Source organism: Zonotrichia leucophrys, chromosome 1 (genome assembly GCF_028769735.1).
Source record: "Zonotrichia leucophrys gambelii isolate GWCS_2022_RI chromosome 1, RI_Zleu_2.0, whole genome shotgun sequence".
NCBI classification, from domain to species: Eukaryota; Metazoa; Chordata; class Aves; order Passeriformes; family Passerellidae; genus Zonotrichia; species Zonotrichia leucophrys.
Window position 1 is genome coordinate 36479463 of NC_088169.1, and position 20094 is coordinate 36499556.

General features: G+C 35.7%; 1 protein-coding gene across 1 annotated transcript in view; it reads left to right on the forward strand.

The window, feature by feature from the left end:
- NALF1 (NALCN channel auxiliary factor 1) overlaps nucleotides 1-20094 on the forward strand; it is a 441925-nt gene that overhangs the window by 400658 nt on the left and 21173 nt on the right. The window lies entirely within an intron of this gene.

A 20094-nucleotide genomic window follows, 5' to 3' on the forward strand; every position in this document is an offset into this window, starting at 1 on the left:
CACAATTTGTCACAAAGTCCTTGGCATGTCTTTTAACTGGTCATGTTCAATTCAAAACCAGAAATGTCTGCCAAGAGTTGTTCCTAATTTTGTGGCTACAGCACTTTTTGGAATGAGAGTTTACCAATAATATTGTTAGTGGCCAAATTCTAACATATTTTTGAGCTACTTAGAAGAGCTTAAATTTACAGACACAGAGGATCTAAATCCAGAGAACACAAAGTCTACTTGTTTGCATGAATGCACATTTTTAACGGTATAATCATATTTTAAAACTCAAAAGCAGAACTAAATTTCACAATGGGTAATTTTCTCTACAATAATGTATAATACAAACATCTCATTGCATTCTGTGATTCACTTGTGCCATGATCTGTGGACGTAAGGCAAGACTAACCAGTAACATAAGTGCTAATAAACTTTCTTTACTATTTGGATCTATTTCATATCCTTAGAATTAGTAGCAGTTTGTCAATAGAACATGAATAAATATATCCCCATATATAAGAATTTATTGTAGGGGAGGATAATCTATTTAAATCTCTGCATCCCTCGGGTAGCTAAGGCTCTTTCAACAGGTGAGTCATAGTTGGGGCCAATGTGTCTCCCTTGATTACACAGAAACTGAAGAAAAAGATGACCCTGGCGCCTGAAGTGCCCAGTTAATAATGATTCATTAACAATTTAACTGGTATAATCTCCACCTCTGCTTTACAAGTACAGCCTTATTTGAGCTAAGAATAAAACTTCCTTTTAGAGACTGAGGACATGAATTCCACCCGAATTTCCCTTTCTAACAGTTAAACCACAGCCTAAGATATTTGGCGCTCTTAGGTGTTTGAGAGAGCTGCAATTTTACTAAGTAGATCAAGTACACAAAAATAATCCTAAACCTATATTTGAAAAATCAGATCCAAAATGAGACTAAAGTGTAGAGACTTAAATAACTACATTTTATAATATTGTACCCAAAAACAAAATCTGTTTTGTGGTTCCTTGTTTCTGGTCAGAGTATTGTAGACAACAGAAGAGAGGTGACATCAGATTGGGCAGAATGGAAATAGCAAAATATATCTCTACATTTTGAAGTTATACCTGCAAGGAATTGAATGATTTTAAAGAGAGAGAGGCCATCACATATGGTGCTGCATTTTTAAAGTCTCCTTAGCCTTTTCTTTCTCCTTTTCTCTTGTACCACTGCCTAATCGTGTTAACAGAATATGCATTTTAAAAAGATATTAAAAATTAACTCCTGCCTTGACAATTGCATTTTGAATTAAGTTCTTCAAAGACTCTTCACAAACAGGACTGGGAAATCCTACTTATTATTCAATATGCAATAGCACATACAAACTCATGGTGCTAGAGATTATTTTGCTGACATTGAAAGCAAGGTCCAGAACAGTGGGGGGTCCAGAACACTTAGCAAGTGTTCTTCTTTCTGAAGTGAATCCTGGGATTCTGTATATACACCTAGACAGCTGATCTGATGTACTGGTGACAGACTTCAGAATTTTCCAACTTGTATTTCCTACTACACAGAGTGGTTAAGTGTTCCATTATTCACACCAGACAGAAGGTCAATGGAAGGATATAGAAAGTCTTTGTCTTTGACTGATCCTCTGGCCAGATCCTGTGGCTCACCTCTCTCTTGCAGGGTTGGAGTCTCCCACATACAGATGTGCCAAGGGCGGTTTAGATTGGATTTTACAAAAAATGTCTTCCGTGAAAGGGTACTCATGTACTGGAGCAGACCCAGGAAGTCTTCAAAAACTTCTAGATATGGTGTCTAGAGACATGCTTTAGTGGTGGACTTTGATGCTCTGACTTGAGTTGACGATCTGATTTGATGACCTTGGAGGTCTTTCCTTATTCTTAATTATTCTATGAATCAGTTCTACATGCTGCTTTGAACCATTACTCTTTCCCTTCATTCTGCTCATGTTCTGAGCTTTTCTCTCCTTAAAACTCAGAGGGATCTTCTGGCCTCTTGCTGTCTTTTGATATTCTAACCCACAATTTCCCACAAACAAGATTTTCATGAAGGCTGATTAATGCAGACTCTTTCCTTAAATATTTTTCCTGTTATTGCTGGTCCACAGAGCATAAAGATGCAACATGGGACCAATTAGGTCTATAAGAAAATAGTGCTTAAATGGCTTTAATCCTCAAAAACAGGAGTGGCTGTGAAGAGTGAAGTTCCTGTTCCCGTAATCTTCAAGAAAACGGTTTACTGAGAAATCTCAGTACGTTAGATTGTCACTATTCTCCAAAATGAGGCTGTCTCACAACTCTTCAAAATCAACTCCAATTACAACACCATGTAAGATCCCAAATCTCCACGTGTGTATTTGAGACTAACAGTCCTGGAAACAAATAAATTTTTTTTATTACAATGTCAAGACTACAACAGTACAAACCAAACAGTTTTATCTACTTTGACAAACTTCTGGGAATTCCGCATGTCCTGGTCTTCTGACTTTGTGACCACTTTTCTTGTATCATTTTAACTATATAAGGGCTGCAAGAATTATCAATTCTGTTACACTCAATGGGATTTTTGGTGTTTTAACACTTATAAAACCAGATGACAGTAAACAGATATTAAAAAAAAAAAAAATTTTAAAAATTTAAAATTTACATTAAAATTTAAAAAATGAAAATGTAACTTCAAAAAAAGATTTTAGCTCTAGACTTGTCAGTAGTCTGCTTCATTGTTGGATTTTGTCCATTGCAGTTTATTTAAGTTGTGTAACTGGGCCCTGATTCCGACCAGGAATTGTGGCTCCTACACAAGTCTGTGAACAAATAATAATTAAATATGTCTGCATTTAGTGCTAGTGAACAAGGAATAGAACTGAAAGCAAAATATGAAGTAAAAAAAAATATATCAGCTAGCACAGCATGGTTGGGAACTAATTTAGTATAGATAAGTCACTAAGAAGGAAAAAAGTAGACAAGGGAGATTGGCTAAGATTCCAAGCAGCTTGTTAGTATTCATGAGAGTGAATTTTTAGTAATTATCATGACACACAGATAGTTCATAGCCTAGATGAAGGATTCTGTGTGTCAATCAGTGAAAATGTAATCGTCCAAAAAAAGAGATGTCTGTGGCTGGTTTCTGAGATTAACCAACTTTGAAGGAATTTGGAACTTTTGAATTTTTAGAACTCTAATGGCAAAGGAGCACAGGAGCTTAATGTATTATTTTCTCCTTCTTCTGAAGAGGACAACTTTGCCTCTCCACTCAGCAGTTGTCAGGCCATGTATGAAATACTGGGTTTGATTTTTTTTCCTATTATACAAAAAGGTTTGGAAAGGCTAGAGAAAGTCCAGAGAAGGGCACAAAAATGATCAATGGGGAACCTGTCATAGGAAGAAAGGCTGAAAGTCAGCCTTGAGATGAAAAGGTTTAATGGAGACCTCATTACTATGTTCCAGTATTTAAAGTGTGTTACACTTGTTAAAGATGGAGACTTCCTGTCATGGTTTAAGCCCAGCTGGAGATAAGGTACCATGAAGTTGCTCACTCAGCCCCCCTCTCTGCTCCTCACACTAGTGGAATGGAGACCACAACCAAAATAAAACTTTTAGGTTGAGATAAGAACAGCTAGAAAATTAAAAATAAAGTAAAATACACCGGTAATGGTAAATTATAGCAATAATGATAATAAATAGGAAAAAATAGGTTGGTGCACAATGCTACCACCATCTGATCAGAGCCCCCTTCCCAAACCCAGATCGGCCCCCACTTCAGGGTAACTTCTCCAATTTTATATTCCAGTCATGATGTTCTGCAGCATGGAACATCCCTTTGGGTCACCTGTCTTGTCTGTGCTTCCTCCCAGTTTCTATAGCACACCTCCTCACTGGCAGAGCATGACTTAGGATAAACACAACTTATCAAAAGACCAAAATATCAATCTGTGTGTTGTCAACACTATCCCCATTCAAAATCCAAACCATAGCACTGTAACAGTTACTGAGAAGAAATTACCTCTACCCTAGCTAAAATCAGGACATCTCCTTTTTTACAAGAAGTCACTTGGGAAAGACAAAGGGTAATGAATAAAAGTCACTTCTGGGGTAATTCCAGTTAAAAAGAAAAGGAAAATTTTTCACAAGAAAAATCAGCCCTTGGAATAATCTCACCAGGGAAGAGGGGAACACATAAGATTCATCTGTTCAGGGTGCTGGGCCATGTTGTCAATTTTATTGCTAAGAAAGGCTGGACCAGCTGATTATTATCCATTAACATTTTAAGATAATTCCAAGCCTGCCATTGTGCAGATTAGCACAATGTATTAGCAAGGGTGAAATTCCTGTGATGAAGAAAAGCAGCTGATTGCAGAAAAAATGTATTTGGTTCTGTTTTTTATCCCATTTCATATTCCACATTATATCTACAGCGCAGGATGACAGACTATGCTGTCAGTACTGAGTCCCAAAGATGTCTTTGATATTCATAAACACAGCATCTGAATTTCAAAAAAAAACAACAAAAACCTGTCAATATGAGGAGAAATATGGCTTAATCAAAAGGAAAATTAGCTAGGTCACAGACTAACGGAGAAAGATCTGCAATTATTGTGTTGAGTGCATTTAGGAAAGAGGTATTTTGGAGTAGTCAAAGGAAAGCTACCAGACATAATGGGTTTTGATTAAGAAACAAAAATCATAAAAAAATGACAAGGAAAACTTAAAAATAGCTATGTTATCAAATGTTTAAAAGTGTCTAAATTCCAAACAAACTTAAAGTTCAAAAATGACTTCTGACCTAATTTTAAATAAAGATCTGTTAATGTTTAAATAAATATTAATTAGTTTTGTTGCTGTTAAACCATTTGGATTACATTTTCTATGTTTTCCTGCTTTTTTTTTTTCTCAGTCATTTCTGGGGAATGTCACACAAGAACTATGGTGTGTGCTTCTGATGTTCCAGCTGGCCAGAAGCCATCTAAATGCGCAGGTTTGAGCTGCACAGTAACTTTAAGTCTATAAATTACCAGTACTGAACAAAAAGACATAAGACTTCCTTACTCCTCATTCCCAGTTATTCTCTTCTCCCATGCTTGCATTTCACAAGGCTGGATCAGAGGTCTAATTCAGCTGAGAATGAAGTCAGTAAAAAAGACCCACTTTTGAAAGGACGTGTGTTATAAAAAAGTTAAACTTTTTTCCTTTTTAATTTATCCTTCAGGATTTTTTTTTCTTATATTAAGCATTTAAGTTCTCTTTTTGGTATATTAGACACATATCTTTTAACCTTATTTTATTGAACAAAGTGGGCAAATTAGACCAAGCATTTCCAATGGCTGCTTCTGTAGGTTTCCCATTGGCTTTAACAACAAACATGAGTGTTCAGTCAGCAAAGAGTAGAAGCTTACAAAGTCTTCTGAACCTGTTATTTTGCTTTGGACACACATCAATAAAGCCAGCACATGATTTATTCACAGTTGTCTCCCACTGAAATTTGGAGTAATTTCCTAGATGGCAGCAGTCCACAGGACAGCAGTCACTCACAGGGCTTTATCAATTTGCCATCCCATCCACAGTCTTATTGCCATGGTGGTCAGCAGTAGCCTGTGCAGAGGAAGAAGCCAGAAATTTCAGAATAAGGCATTGTAAAGCATCCAAGCCACCTTTTGTGCATCTGCATTTTAAGTATCCAATGCTGTAACTTTTCAGAAGTCATGTAAGTGCCTTTACATATGCAGAGAAAAGCCTAAAAGTTCTTCAAAAAGAGACCAAGACACCTCTGCAAAGTATCTAAGGTGAACCAAGTTTTGCACTCTGAAGGTCTCCAAAAATATTTTCTTTTAGAAAGTACATTCTGGCCTGTCCTTGGAAAGATCATTTTCTGAATCTTAGTTTCTTGTTCTCGAGAAAATATTAATGTCTGACTGCCAATCTCACACATTACACTGAAAAATATTTCCATCTATTATTTCAAAAGTTATATTTTTCAATTTCATTACTCCTTTGACCCCCACTTCTGGAACATAAAACAACAAGCTTGGAAAATTGTCCCTCCCCTCTACAACATTTATAGATATTATTCTGTCACCATTATTTTTTCCTGAAATTTCATAACTTAATCTTTCAGTCTTTCTTCAGAGGTCCCAATGACAGAAATGCTGTCATCTGTAATTCTCTTCCTCCCTTTTGATGTGGGGTTATCTGTTTCTGGGTGGAGTATTTCTGGTAGGCCCATGACACTGGCTGTGCAAGAGACTTTTCCTATATAATTTCTCAGGTGTATTAAATCCATTTGTCCTTTCCACATGCAACTGCACAGAGCTCACTGAAGAGCAAGACACAGATCATTTTCCAGGACTAACACATTAAACATAAAATCCCTTATGGTATACAAGTAGATACAATTTTCTTCACAAAATTTCTTTTCTTTCAATTCTTCAACAGTGAACTTCAGGAAGTTTTCAGTTCAGCTGAAGTTTAATTTCTTTTTTTTTTTTAACTTCATTGACTTTTTCTTTCAGTATATTTGCTTTCTTCTTGTTTAGCTTTCTTTCTAACGTATTAATGCATTAATGAGCAAAACATTTAATATATATGAAAGTCTGAAACAACCTACTTTTAACCTTAAGTAGTGATGAAAACTGATTTTTTCCCTTTTGTTTTTCGCTACTTATTTTTTATACAGGACTGTATAATATCCTCAAAAAATAATAATTTCATTTGTTTATTGCCTTTCTTTAGGGACCTGGTAAATGGGTTTTTGAGAAACTAAACAAATTGTCATTAGGATTGCTTTTTTATTTATATACTTTGGAAAGGTTTGAATTCATTAGAGAGAGAAATTGCCTTTATACAGATGAGGTTATTTACCAATTCTCACATCACCATCTACATTTACTTTTATTATTCCACTTTTAAATGTTGAGCAAACTATTTGCTTCCAGAAATGTCTGTGGCTTACTTGTCAGAGAGTTTCTGAATGACAGGGAATCATTCTGAAGTACAAAGTAAATTATTTTCTACTGTCAACCCTTCTAATATAGGAATTTTTTAAATAGCAGACTGTAAAATTTCTGGTAGCATGTCTGATGTTTTACTCTCAGGCTCTTTGGTAGTCTTCCAACATTATCTTCTATTTGCTGAACAAGTTGTAGCAATGACAAATAAAAGTAAATTTGAAGGGCAAAATATTTTCCCTGATGCTACTGACCTATGCAAATTGTTGGATGTGTCAGCAAATAGTTACATTAAGACTTGACCCAATGTACCACAAGAAATCATCTAAGAAAAACTGCAATGGAGTAAATATTTGAAAATTAGAGAGAAAACAACACTTGTCCAGAGAGAAAAAGTTCCCATTACAACAGCTTGCATAAATACCAGTTTTGTATAGTTCAGGCAAGCCGCTACAAAAGGAGGGGACAAATGTTCCTGTAAGGGCAAAGTCAAATACATATAATGCCATAAAAACAGTGTGGCAGTGATGTAATATATTCATTACAAGCTCATCCTGTTTAATTTGTGTGTAACTCTTCTACAGTATCTTTGTGGAATACACAGTGTCTTTTTTGGTATTATTATTGCACACCAATCAGTGAAGGAATACAAATGAATTACGAAAAACCCTGAGTCCCAAATCCTCTTTTTCTCTCTAAGATGGCACCTCATTTAACAGAGAGCCTCTAAAGGCTGTAAATCAATTGATACTGATATCTAATTTGCAATAGGAATATAGTATTTTCAGAATAATGTCTAAAATTGAGATAGCATCATATAATCCAACAGAATCAAATAGAAAAAAAATTGTAGTAAAGACTGCATATTATGATACTGGGTTTTATTCAGTTTCCCATGAAAGTTCTTCATCAAGTAGTGAAAGGATTTTGATATGTCAGATAAAAACATATATTTGGATTTAATACTATTAAAGATGATGGAAACTGGGCAGAGGAAAAACAAGGAATATTTCTCTTTATGGAGAAAGCTGCTAGTACAGCCATTCACAGAGCAGTATCACACTCATCATGTAATTAGATGAGAGGGTTTTGCTAGCTAAAAACAGTACCTAATATGACCTATCCTGAAATTTCCAATTTTCAGTCTAGCATAAAAAAGCCTTTTCTTTTCCTGGAAGAGGCATGAAGAACTGATGCCAATATCAGGCACTTTGAAGACAAGAAGTGCCATATGCATTGTATATACTATTAAAATCAGCTATTTGTTCTGCAGAACTGTATAACAGTGCTGAAACCTGACCCTCTCCTCTCAGGCTGGAATCACTGAGATATTCCTGGATCTTCTCTGGAAACTTGGAAAGAACAACAAAGTTTGAATGAAATATTTTTTCCTTCCGAAAACTTTCAGGCACTAAGACATGAGGACAGGTTAAGCTACTGCTAACACAGAAAATGACTGGGAAAAATAAACAACCATTTGCATTCTGGAAATGCAGGATAAGAAAGGAGGAAAACAAGAAAAAAATAAATAGGAAGATAAAAGAACTGTAGCATTCATATCTTCTTAACAACTGAGTGAAGATAGTATACTCCCCTTAGACAAAAGGGAAGCTTTTATCAATCGGAAAGGCTACTGACATCACTTGTTTCAGAGACAATAAATGCGGGTTTATTTGTCTGCTTGTATAACAGCTTTGATTTCTGCAGCCATGATTAACTTGTGGTCTCATTCTTGAGCATGCAGTGAAAAACTGTGTACTCTACGAGCTCTCAGAGACTACAGACTATTGCTAGCAGTCCCTGTTGACTATGTACCAATCCCATCATCAGAAAGTTCTTGAGACTTTTTTTTACTACTAAGTCTCAAATATCATGCTCTAAATGTAAACTTTTCTCAAAGTGATATCTATCTCACCTTTTCCTAGAGAAAACCCTCTGGAGCCCCTCTTCCATTGTGTATAAGGCAAGACCACTGGTCTGGCACTCAGAATTATGTAGAAGTCACAGATCTGTCCTGTCTTCAATGTAGTCGTAATTCCATACCTCTTTTTTTGGTTTGTTTTTTCTGATTTACCAATAAGCAAGATTTAGTGGCTTAAACTGATTAAGAACCATTACAAGTTTAGGAGATAAAAAATGTGTATTATATTTTAAGTGGCAAAACCTGATAGATTTAAGTATTTGAATAGGAGTTTCTAGTGTCAATAGCACTTGAAAAGTTCCACTTTAATCTCTGAATGTCAGCAAGAATATCCAGTAGTAATCTCTGATTTTAGTATGGCTCTTAATGGTCGAGAATGTACCTGACAGAGATTTGATTTTGTGTTTAACTGCATCAGCCATCTCTGTCTAAAGGCATGTTATGTAAGTGCAATGTTGAAATAACTGGATAGGGTCTTAGCTATCTTAAATTTATTTCACTTATCTTTATACATGGGAAAATGTAGCAGAAAGAATCAATAATACACCTCAAATTCTCTCTAAGGTAAATCTCCACGGTAAATCCAGTTAAAAAAAAAAGAAATTAAAAGATAATTAATGAATTAAGACCCTGTTGGTGAAGTAGAAACTTCAAAGGCATATGGTTAGATTATGGAGAAAAAGCAGAAATTTTTTAAAAAGCAATATGAGTTTCATAAGGTGGTTAAAAGTTTGAAGTCTCATAAATACTGTGTTATATGGTGTAAAAGCTTTGACTGCTGAAGTTATAGATGGGAGTTGCTACTGGGGACAAAGCTGTAGACAGTTTGCACAAATCCTTAAATAGACACATAATGCTTTGAAATCTTCTGTGAAAAGAGAAGTGAGATTTTGTTGCAGTCTCTATCCTGGTGATTATCAGATTGGCAGGTGAAACAGCACAAGGTATGTGAGAGCTGTTCTTTACTATTTTATCCTCCATGATGACAAGCATCATTCTGCTGTAGGAAATGTTTATTCCCTTGCAGAGCCACCCCAGACTAGAGAAAATCCTCTCTTGAGACACCTGCTCTTGGATGAGCTTATTGTTGAGCTTAATTGTGACCTCTTTGGAGAGCTGATTGTGTCCTTCAAGAAAATATGAATTATCAATTGCTTGGTCACAAGTTGTCATGGCTCTGATTGCAATGTCATATATATACCCATCTTGCCCAAATTTTGCTACTGGGGCTCAGCTTTTGATGCAGCTGTGTGGCCTTAAACCAGAGCTGTGTGAGAAAAAAAAAAAAATAAAAAAAAAAAAACCAAACAACTGTGAGAGGAAAAGTCTCCTTGAGAGCTGCTTTTCAGCTCAGCCACTCACCCACTTTGAATGTCTGAATGTCTCACTTAAATTTCATTACAACAGCTTGCAACTATGAGGTCTTTATGTCAATCTGTAAATTAAATCTAAGTAGGAAAAATAGCACAAACTCTAGGATACAGAGTGTAACAATGTTGAATATTACAGCGGAGTCTCTGGCCCTGTTCATGCATTCCGAATTGTCTAGAGAAAAAAATAGACAATCTGGTTTGCCTCTAGAGATTTTACAACATAATAAAGTTCTCCTAATCAGTTCAATTAACCATGATTAAAGTAAACTTGATGCAGTGCAATATATCAAGTGAAAATATACTTGATATCTGTGATACAAATGATATTCATAGAAACTGCACCATAACAGGCTCCTCCCTTAGTTTTAACTTCTGGGAGTCTTTTTTTCTTTTTTGTTATATTTCATGTTCTAAAGCATTACTTACATCTGGTGTCTAAGAAATTTTCTTCTTTCTTCTGGATTCATTATCTCCTTTGCTTTTGTCATCTTATTTACTGAATTTTCATAGAATCAAGAATTAGGACAGAGAATGTGCTGAGGTCAATAACCACCATGTGGGTTATTGAGTCTGACCCCTGACCCTACACAGGACAGTCCAAGAATCACATCATGGAGCATTGTTTTTGAACTCTGTCAGGCCGGTGAGGCTGGAGAGCCTGTTCTGTGCTCAACTACCCTCTGAGTAAAAAATCCTTTCCTGATATCCAGCCTAAACATCCCCTGACACAACTTCATGCTGTTTCCTCAAGACCTATCTCTGCTCCCCTGAGAGAAGAGGTCTGCACGTGCGCCTCTACTCCCTGCATGATCAAAATGAAAATTCAATAGTGAGGTTGAATAAGTCTTATGCTTAAACAAGCTATAATTCCAAATGGAAAGAGAAATTTGAGGCATAGGACACTTTTTCTGTGTGTATGTTTATATCACCTTATGGCAAGTCCCCTCATCTGCCAGGAATGTGCAGTGGCTGTTGCAAGTTGATTGGAAGCCCTCAGAACTCATAAGGGATTCTCTCTTCTGAGCAATGGTGGAGATCAGTAGGCAGTAAAAATCAGATCCTTAATTTGAGAAAGCAGAGGATATAAAGACTCTCCTTGTGTCGTGCACACACTGTTAATCAGTGGTTTCAATCTTCTGAATACTGTCATGGTGAGCTGATTTATACGGCCTACCCTCACTTCAGAAATTATGTAGAGAAGAGTTGAACAAAAATACTTTCCAGTCTTAACAGATCGCTTGGTTCATGAATTCAGATGTAATTTTAGAAGGCTGTAAAACTTTAAAAGAGTCTCCTGACCATTGTGAGCTGACTTGAAATCAGTAGATCTTAAATTCTCTGGGGAAGCTGACCAGACATTTTAGAGATTATTAATTTGTTTTATTCTTCATAATTTGAATATTCTAATATACCTTATGATTAGATGGAGTACTATTAAGCTCACAAAATCAAAGACTAGTGCCTCCCTTTTTTTTAACAGACTACTTATTTCCATAATGAGTTATTTAATCTTCAGTCTTCTTTAAGCTCACCCAAAGGGATGTTTATGATCTTCAAAAGAAAGTCTCTTTGCTATATTAAGTAACAGCTAAAGCTGAATTCTGATACAGAGGATGAGTTCAGGTTTTAGGGCATTATAAAACAACAGTGTAGTTAATCATCATGATGATTTCAGTTGATTGGATGGCTAACCACCAGAAAGACAGGACTGGTGGATCATTTTTTTTCACATTTTTGCCTTGCAGAAGCTTGATTTATTTTGGCAGATAGAAACATTATAGAGCTCCCCTATATAAGTATGTACTTTCTCCTTAAATTTACCAAAGTGAGACATTGATACCATCTTCTCTGCAGTAATGTCTCCTGAAAGAGAGGAGACATCAAATCAAAGAAACATATTTCTATTAGGAGACAAGGTATTTGCATCTTTCAGTTCATCGTTTCCAAGATAAACAGCAAAGATATGAGCAGAGCAACTTGCTATTCCACATCTGTACTTCATTAAACGAAATCTTGTTACATAGCATATGAACTGAAGCTGAGATTAACAATATTCTGGCAAAACAATTTCAACCTTGGTTTACTTTTTTTCTATGTTCAAAATAAATAGCATGTGCATCTTTCACATGAAATTATTCACATAAAAATTATTCATATTTATTCATATAAAATAGGGAAAGAAATTAGTTTGCCTATTTAATTTAGGAGATACAAAAAGTTTTTGGTTTTAACACAATAGTTTGAATTCTGTGGCATCAAGGTCTTCTGAATAAATATTAAAATATTTATCTTATGATACTCCATCCATGCAGATACAGAAGATGTTAATTATAATGAACTACAAAAAATCAAAGGTTAAAATAACAACAAAACAGATATCTTCGTTCCCAAATTACTGCAAATTTCAGGCATAAGTATGCATAATATGAAACAGATATTCTCATTTCCTGGTACAGTCTTATAATACAAGGAATTTTAAAAATGCACATAGAATTGAATAACTAGAAAATATAACGTCTGTTATACAGGAAATTTAGATTTATATGTTTTATTCATTCTGGATCAGATTTTTTAAAAAATAAAAATGGAAATTCCCCAGAAAAAAAAAAGGTGGGGGTAGGAGTGAGGGTTGGTGTGAATGTGAATATACAAAACAACTTCTCCAAAAATCAGAACATCTATGAATCAATATCAATGAATAAAATACAATAATGTGACATGTATTTAAATGAATGTATTATGAGGAATATTTTGGTGTACAAACAGAATGAGAATAGTTTATTTGGAACATTATATTTGAAATCAAATGGAAAATAATTCCCCAGTCAAAATTATTTGATTTTGATGATGGTGAAACGAAATTAAAATTATAACTTAAAAAAACCAAAATCTCCTTTCAGAGACTGTTCCTATAAAATACCTTATTTTCAGCAACCCATTTCAAGTATTTGAAAGCCACTTGTCATACTTTCCAACTACGTATAGTGAAGAATGTTAATCACTGATGTTACCACTGATATTCATTGGCAAATATACCTCATGGACGGTATTGTTCCCTCTTATCTGGTCACTGTTGCTGCATTATTTGTGCGCTTTGCCAGCCCTATCATGAGGCTGCCCAAAGTCTCAGAATGGGACTGGGAACACAGCCCAACAAAAGAGAAATGCCAACAGCACTCCTGCAACTCTCATGGGTAGAAAGCTCTCTGTAAAAGCTGATTTTTATCCCATAGCACACATGCAAAATGCAGTCCTCCTGAAGTCAGACTGCCATTAATGCTCAAAAATGACAAAGTTCCTTGGGGAGTCCACATTTGTAACACTACAGTTGTCAAACTTAATCAGGTTTTGTACCAGTTAGCCTTCTATATTTTGGTTACAAAGTCTATATAAAATGCACTTGTAAGCTATCTAACAGACATCTGTGCTTGTAAAACATGATATCTCAGGTCCTAAAGCACAAAGCAGGCACTGAGACTGACCCAAGTATTTCCTAAGGAAGATGTGCTGTCTTTCAAACCAACACATAATACCCTGGTGATCCAAGTATAAAAACCTTTTAGAGGTTCCACTTCACAGATGTAGCATTGCTTTGCTGCTGTAAAGCACTCATAATATTTGAAATGGCTTTTGCAGCAAAATGTTTATCACTGGGAGAAATAGGTGTGCTCTTCTGAGGTTCCTCATTGCTACAAAAAATCCATAATTGCAATCTCATCCCCTTATTTCCTATATATAGTGTTTAATAGATTCATCTTTTGCCTGGTCAGTGTTCAGGCACTGTTCTAAGTGAAGAAGTGAGTACCTTTATTTGTGGAAGTAAGAGTTTGAAAGGTTTTTTAGCCTTTGCCAGTAGCTTTTCTCCAACTCTGTTATTGGCAACACATGAAGTGTTATTACTGCTCTTAATGTCTACACTTTGAGATTGTGGAATAATAAAAAAAAATTTAAAAAGAAAGCTAAAATGAAGCAAAGTAAGTTAGGCTGAAGCAGATACTCTAAAAATATTTCATAGAAATGTTGAAATGTTGAAGACCCTACAATACACAACATTATTGGCTGTGGTAATGTCACAGAATACCACAGAGACAATACATCAGGATCAACACCAACAACAACAACAACAAAAAAAAAAAATAACCATGGTATTTAAACATATGGCCTAACTTTAAATGCACATATAATGCCTTTAAATAGTTCAAAAATCCCTAAGTCTATGAGTCAGGCAAATATTAGACATGTGAAATGGACATCACCCTCTGCATATAAGCAATACCTCCTGTACTAGAATCTTTAGGGTTTCAGAAAGTCATATGCTCTAGCTGAAGCTGACAGGAAACAGATCTCACTGTCCATACACAGCTGATTCACTGTCAGTGAGTAAACATGTACCAGGCACCACTAAGGTAAAATGTATCAAAACCTGAGGGCCACATCACTATTCATTTTTAAATGAATACTGCTTCTCCATCCAGCTCTTCTGAAAAAGCTCAGTTTACATAACAGGTTATTGCATGAATATTCTTGGAAAAATTAATTAGTTAGTCAATCACAACCTGAGGTACACCTGAGTATACATAAAAACTGCAGAATTTACTTCAAAATACTCACAAACTTTGAGAGAAGTTGAGCTGGAATCATGTCACACTTTCTGAAGGTAATACCTTTATTCCAATAAGGTACAATTTCCTGGTGTCAGTGAAAGTGTCACTGATCAAAACACCTCTCAAGTTCATAAGGGGCCTCTTCCTTCCAAACTGATATGTGAAGTAATTCAGTTGTGCTCTCTTTGAAGACTTCATTTTCACTGTGAGTAATAGATATGGTCACAAAGCATCATTTAAAAGCAGTTAAAATTTATTTTGATTCAGAAAAAATTACCATTTTGAGAGAGAGAATTTCTGTTGTGACTTCTCTCTTCCTACTTTCTTTTCCTCCCACCATCCTCCACATCTACACAGTAAGAGCTATTTTATGATTTTAAGTTCCCTTTTATGCAATTATTATGATAGCCAAGCCAAAACATCAAACATTTCCTCAGTGAGGAAAAAAAATCTTTTCTATGGAAAATGGTTGAAGTGCTTCCTGGAAATGGCAGTCAGAAACAACAGGGGAAGGGACAGAAGTGAGTTAAATTCATCTCTTGAAAACCAGGAAGAAATGGCATTTGTAGAGAATGAGACTGATTGAGCTTTTCCATTCTATTCTACTGACACCTCTCCTGCAGTGTGACTCAGATGATTAAGGCTACATGCTCAATCTGTTTTGACAGAGCTTGGGTTATCCAGAATCACATGTATTGTGTGTGTATGGGTGAGTGAGAATGAGACAGGGAGGAAGGGAAACTGTGGGCCTACACACATGGTGCTTTATCTTCCTGTTGCTTTTGCAGTCTTTGCAAGGGAATCTTGGAATCATGGGATCATAGAGTGGCCTGGACAGGAGGGGACCTTAAAGGTCCTCTTGTCAAAATTAATTTTGTGCAGTTGCACAGCCAATTGGAACCCTGCTAGTGTATTGACCAGGGCTGTGGTCAGCCAATTTGCTCTTCTACCCAGCCATTCTGTTCACACTGGGAGCCAGCAGCTCCTGGTCCCTCTCTCGGTGATTAATGCAACAGTATTAACTAAGAGCTCTGTCTGGTTGCTTTTCAAGAGCAGAAAGAATAACTCAGACACCTCTTGTGTGATATGAGATACAGAATATCTGGGAAAAAAAAAAAAAAAAAAAAAAAGGGACTGCCAGTCTCCACACAGACAAAAATAAGTGTTCTTCCTAATGTCCTGAGAGAAAAAGCACAAAATGTGCCCTTCCAGTTTCTCAAAATTCTCCACACACACTCTTGCTTTCTTCCTGTTAACTCTGAATCCTTTTATTATTTCTAATGATTTAATGCACTTTAATGTCTAGTTTGTTTGTGATGCTTTAATTCTTCGAATTTCTGAAGCTGGATATTTGTGTTGGGTTATTGGTCACTGAAGTGACCAATATTTTTTCTGCTTGAAACTTGTACAGTGGAAATGAATGCCAAACAATAAATTATTCTGCCCAATTGATGATAAGCTTTTATCATAATACTGTTAATAATTTAAAACTACCAAGATGCCTTTGATGCTGATCATTCTAGATAGGCATTCAGACGCATGAATATGGGTTTATAAAGCCAGGACTTCATGCACTTTTTCAAACATGTAATCTTATTTTTTTTTCCTCCAGGTACAAAGTAAGGTAAATTTAATTTACTTAGGTGAGCAAAATTGCCAATAAATCCTTCTGAGATTTTATATCTATGATTCTGTACATAAAAGATTACTTTATTCTTATGGGATACTACCATCTTGCATTACATGTCTCATCTAATAGTCAAGACTAGATCTCTTTCAAATGCAGAATGTCTAAAGTTATGTTGATGGTAAAGTGATGAGATATTTATATATATTCAGATATTTAGTCTATGTATGTGATTGTCGTGATGCATTAATAATCCAGTTCATCTTAGTTCTTTCCCTTGTTAAAAAAGAGTTAACACAAAACCAACAGAAAAACATGAGGGTTTTACTGTTCTTTGAAATTAGTTTGCCAGATATCTGTTAGGAGCTGTGATATTTCAAAGGTTTCAATCACCTTATTGTATCTTATTTATAAACCCATTATATCTTATTCATAAAAACATTTATTGTGTTTATAAATCTTTGAGTTTAGCTATTGATGTTCTTTAAGAAAGAAAGGACTCATATTGAAGCATAGTTTGTAAAGTGAACACCAAGCTCAATATACAGGCCAATGTGCATTTCACTGACAGTTTCATGCCTTGTTACATAATGCATGTTTTAAGTGTCTGAAAATCAGCATTTTGGACTTGCTAGGAGGTAGAGCAAAATTCCCAACCAAAAAAAAAATCTATATTTTCCTGGGTAAAAGAAGGAATACTGGCCAATCAAAGGCTGTAATATCTACTTTACTATTAGGAAAAATATCAAGAAATTTCAAGAAATTTCAGTTCCAGATTATGGGCTTCTACTAAAGCTAAAAAAGCCAGCTCTCATTGTCCCTGAAACAGACAAAAAAAGTCAGACTGCTGTGGGTCGTCTTACTCAAATGGGTTAGCCATGGGATTTATGCAAATGCTGTTGAGCAGAGTTATGTGGACAAATATGACATCAATTCTCCCACTTCTGTACTTCCTCCTGGGTAATGCATATTTAAGCATGAAAGTAAGAAGTCTGTGTAAAACCTTTGGTGCTTATAAAGTCCAGGGAGGGTAGGAGAGATTATTTGGGGTATTTGTTAGGAAAGTAGGCATTTAAATCATATCTGTAGTAGTGAGAGCAGAGAGGGACCGCGTTCTGGTCTACCAGCTAAACCAGCACAGTTCAACTATGAACATCTATATCGTTTTCCTTTTTCTCCAGAAGAAGATAAAACTGCTTACTGGATGCAGCTCTTGGCACACATCTTTTTCCTGACAATGGCTCAGTACTCTCTGGAAATGTAGTAATTACCACAGGCCAAAGCTGTGAAGGCAGTGGACAGACAGATAGACACCATGAGTGCGCCTTGTCTAGGAGTCTATGTAGCCTTACTGTGTAAAACAGAGTAAAAGGGAATCAGAATATTAAAAATGTCAATATAGGCTATAGACACACTTTAAATCAGCTGCAGGGTAAAGAAAATAAGGAAGGATACAGAGTGGGAGGCATTTATCTGAGAAACAGATCTTAGGAACAGGTATACTCATGCACTCTTTAGAAATATGGACAATTCAAAAGTAATTTTGAGACAAAGCTGAGGACTTGTGAATCAGAGCAGGAAGATGATGTATGTGAATGGAGATTGGATATACAAAAATCTTCATAGAAGTCCACGATTGCATTATTTACTTCTGCTCCTGAATAAACATTTTCTGTCTTGCTTCAGTAGACACATGGTTTTGCTCATTTTCTTGTTACTATGTATGGTGTAACAAGACTGTTCAATATACTTCCTAAAAACTGATTTACACTTTCAAATATGAGTCATAAATCGACTTACTTCTATTAGATCTATTTTATGAAAAGGACATGTCAACAGGTCTAAGACCAAGAAAGAATCTCTTTGAATGTAAAACTGTTACCAGACCCAGCATTGCTGCCTCCAAAAAATTGACTATGATTACTAATTGAAAATAGAAAAACTATTGCTGTATTTCACCTAACCTTGAATCCTGAGTGCATTTTTGGGTATGGCAACATAATATATAAAGTTATCAGATAGCATCCAAAGGAGGGCAACAAAGATGGTGAAGGGCCTTGAGGAGAAGCTGTGTCAGGAGCAGCTGAGGTCACTTGGTCTGTTCAGCCTGGAGGAGACTGAGGGGAGACCTCATTGCAGTCACAATTTCCTTGTGAGGGGAAGAGGAGGGGCAAGCACTGATTTCTTCTCTGTGGTGACCAGTGAGAGGAGCCATGGGAATGGCCTGAAGCTGTGTCAGGGGAGATTTAGGTAGGAAAAGGTTCCTCACCCAGAGGGTCATTGAGAACTGGACCAGGCTCCCCAGGGAAGTGGTCACAGCACCAGCCTGACAGAGTTCAGGAAGTGTGTGGACAATGCATATGGTGTAAGTTTTGGGGATAGTCCTGAGCAGGACCAAGAGTTGAACTCAATGATCCTTGGTATTTTACAACGCAGTATATTCTGTGATTTTATGATTTATTGTTGCAAATGTCAGCAAAGCAACTGAAGCACTAGAAATGTGGTGATGTAATTGACAGTGGGAAAACCACTTTCTGATTAAAAGTTTATTTAAGACCAAAAGATACACACATCTCCTGGTCCTCCTTCTCATTAATCATTTTCTGTGAATAAGAAACCTTAGTAAGCAATTAAAATTGAATTTGTAATAAAAAAAAAAAAAAAAACATGTTCCACAGAATGCAGTAGGCAAAAACTGCTATAAAGAGATAATCACAAACCATAGATTAGTAATAAAGGTTTCATTTTATCACCTAGAAACTTACCACATACCTGCCACTGTTGCAAACAATCTAAAATAAAAGTTTGGTGATTCTGGGGTTACTACATGGATATTAATTATACAATTTAGGCTACTATTCATAGAATTCTAACCACTGAGCTGAAACATACTGAGATCAAACCAAACTCTAATCTAGATTGGTCATTTCAGGTGTCATTTTTTTTGTAGCTTTCTCGGCTTAAGAATTTGATCTGCAGTTTCCTTTTCTATTACATCATTCCTAGAAAGAATGGAAATGATGAGCTGACTATATTGGTTTTCAGTCTATGTTTAATAAAAAGTAGTTCCCAGGATTTTCAGTTAATTAAAAAATACAAAAAAGGATTTTTTTTTTGTTATGTAACAACCTAGATAGCAAATATCTAGACAGTAAATAATGTACTCCAAAACAGTTAAGTAGAAAATAAAATGGGGAACAAGAAAATTTCTCTGTACTCAATCACACAGGTTTTTTATCACCTTTGTAGCCTGGTGTCCAACCTAATTTTACATGAAAATTTTCCATGTCCAAAAGAATTTAATACTAATGAAAAACATCATTGTTTGGAAGACAAAAAGTAGCAAAAATTAAAATCAGCATGTGTATTTAACTTCTCTGTTTAAATGGTGACAATAATTGCAATAATCACAAGTCCTGCAGCCACGACCATGCAGCATCAGTTGAGGGCATCTTTAAAATGCTCCTTTTAGCACCCAAATGTAGACTTAGGTTTTCACTGTGGCAGATTTATCCCCTAGTCTGCAGCTGTCAGTGTTTAGGTACCCTAATGCGTGTTTTAATGCTGTGGACTGGATAAGTTTTTATTTGTAGGGAAGCAGCACCATCTATTGCAACCTGATAGCTTAGCTCTA